Source organism: Chlorocebus sabaeus, chromosome 21 (assembly GCF_047675955.1).
Source record: "Chlorocebus sabaeus isolate Y175 chromosome 21, mChlSab1.0.hap1, whole genome shotgun sequence".
Lineage (NCBI taxonomy): Eukaryota > Metazoa > Chordata > Mammalia > Primates > Cercopithecidae > Chlorocebus > Chlorocebus sabaeus.
The window spans coordinates 6,116,205-6,119,113 of NC_132924.1; the positions used below are offsets into that span (position 1 = coordinate 6,116,205).

A 2,909-nucleotide genomic window follows, 5' to 3' on the forward strand; every position below is an offset into this window, starting at 1 on the left:
GCTCTCACCAATGAACAGAATTGTCCTTTAAGCCAGCAACCCACAGGCAGTGGCACCCAAAGCCTCGCCCCCAGTCCGCAGGGCAGAAGCCACAGAGCTGGCATTGTTTCCAATGTCTCCAGAAGAAGGAGCCAAAAGCTGATCCTCAGCACAAATCAAAGCCCAATATGGAGACAGAATAACTGCTTCTAGGCGGAGAGTAGGCAAGCTGAGGGCAAAAAAAAAGAGGAGTTTTTGCAGCCACCCCATCTTTAGAAACAAGGGGAAAACTAGACCCTTTTCCACTATTATAGTCTACAAGGTACTCTACTGCTCCAAGGGGATCTGAAAGTACAAAAGTATCTAAACAAATAAGGAGAACTTTTCCCAGGCTGGAGATAAGAATGACAAACAGAAAGATGGGTGAATGTAATAATGTGTAGGAAGATGATGCTGGGAACCTCCGTTCTTCACGTGGCTGCCAGCCCCATAGAGGACAACACAGTAAGAACAAGGACAACCACTCCAGACTGGTATAGCTGGGGAATCTTCAGGCCTTTTCCTAGTCCCACATCAAATGTCGGATCCCATTCTAGGTATGATACATGAGAGGGAAGACGAGTGCAAACTTAGCTGTGTGGATCAGTGCTGGCCCCAGACACAGGGACTTCACGAGTTCCAAATAAGACTCAAAGTTCCCAGGGAGTAACAGGGCCGACATGCCAAAAAGAGAGACCCCTGCACTCAAAGCAATACCAGTGCCGCTGTGGCAGATGGACGTCGCCATGGGAAGAGACCAACTGTAGATAGTGATGTGGGGAGATACAGGACAGTTTGAACCCATAATGTTCTTATTCCAGAACCACTCCATCTCTTCTTTGGCTGTGGTTCCCAAAGGAATGGCATTTCTGATACAGAGCTGAAGGCTAAAGTGGGCTCAGAGACAATGACGACCAACATGTCTCAGCAAGAGTGCAGCCATCTTGGGTTTCAGTCTGGACGGAAGTCTGGTCACCAGAAAGATGAAGGCATGATTAGAGGATTGGAACTTCTAGCCTCCTAGGAGGGGAGAGGAGCTGAAGATTAAGCTGATCACCAATGGCCAGTGATTTAGTCAGCCATTCCTGTGTAATGAAGCTTCCATGAAAACCCAAGAGGATAGGGTTCAGGGAGCTTCCAGATACCTGAATACATGGAGGCCTCTGGAGTGTGGTGCTCCCTTGGAGGGTATGAAACTCTACACCCCTTCCCAAAACCTGGCCCTGTGCAACTCTTTATCTGTATTTTTGGTAATGTTCTTTGTAATAGCCAGGAAACACAAGATTTGTTTTTTTGTGTGTGTGTTTTTGTTTTTGGGGTTTTTTTTTTTTTTGCTTCCCTAAGCTCTGTGAGCTGCTCGAGCAAATTAATGAAACCCAAGGAGGAGTCATGGGAACCATAACTTGAAGTTAGGCATTCTGGAGGCCCAGAATTGTGACTGGTGAGGGGAAGGGGCAGCCTTGGGGACTGCACCCTCAACTTGTGAGGAATTGATTTAGAGGACCCCCAGCTGGTGTCTGCTGCAGGATTGATTGATTGCTTGGTGCAGAAAAGTCTTCCCCTCATTTGGTCACAGAAGTCTTCTCTGTCTGTTGTTGTACTTTGAGAGCAGAGAAAAATACATTGTGGTCATTTTTTTTTCACACATAAAATGGGTAAGGGGGTGTTACAGTGCACGCTGTTCTAACTGCTCCTAGTCCATTAGTCCAGAAATCATGCTACGTTTGACACTGTTAGCTTATGATACAGATTTTGTTAATGATACCAGTGAGACTGATAGGGTTCATTTAAGATTATAATTGTACACAGCAGTTCCTTTTAAGGACCACATTTTGATAATTCCCATTCTTCCTTGCATTTTATAGATGCAAAGGAGGGGCAGTAAGAGTTCTTAAAGCATTAATTTCCTACCAATAGTATAATTAACATTCTAGGATAATATCTAGGTATGGCCCCAAGGGAATACTTTGTAATAAAACATCAGTCTTATGCTTTTTTAAAACACAAAGTCTAAAGCATGCAGAAAAGTGTGCACGGTTTTTAAAAATAAAGGTAGAGTTTTGCTCTGTTGCTCAGCCTGTTCTTGAACTTCAGGGCTCCTTAAGCAATCCTTCAGCCTTAGCCTACCATGCCCTTTTATGCTTTCAGTATTCTATGTGTTTCTATTGTTGATTTAAAAGGTATTTTACTTTTTTCTTTAACAGTGGATGGGAGTTCTGAAGACTCTGTAATCAGGTAGGATTTACAGATTTTAAATATTTATCTGTTAACCAAGGGAATACAGGGACAAGAAATGAACATCTGCTGATTGTTGCACCCTGCTGTGCACTCAAAATAGCACATCATATTATGTGCCTAACTCATCACATATAGTCATCACAACAGCTTTGCAAAGTGTCTGTGCAATTACAACCTACTTTTTACTAATCAGGCAACTGTGGTTTAGAGAGGTTGATTCATTGGCCCCGATCCTATAATTAACAAATAGCTGACTCATAGAACAAGAGTAGAGACCTGTTAGAGACCTGTGCAGCACTGGGATCAAGGTACAGGTCCAAATCAGATTAATTCAGAAAGTCACATTTAGTTATATATTAACTCTGATTTATACTTTTCCTTAGAAGTCTGATTAGTCCAATAATTTGTCCTATATATTTTTGGCAGTTTCAGTGCTAACCAGCAACTTGTTTTTACCATCAAAGATTTTAGGGCAGATCTCATTTAGCTAGGCCACAGAACCATAGGTTTTACATAAGCAAGACCAGGCAAGTTTTAGAGACTTATTATAAGAATTATTTTATTTTAAGTGAAAGATATGTACATATCCATGTTATGTTACATATCCATATTTACATATCTGTGTCATGTTAATTATATTTATCGTTTATTTA

The 2,909-nt window shown here is 41.9% G+C and overlaps 1 pseudogene; it reads right to left on the reverse strand.

Annotated features, from left to right (window-relative positions):
• Window positions 1-440: 440 nt before the first annotated feature.
• Window positions 441-961, reverse strand: LOC140708500 (succinate dehydrogenase cytochrome b560 subunit, mitochondrial pseudogene; annotated as a pseudogene).
• Between the last annotated feature and the right edge of the window lie 1,948 nt (window positions 962-2,909).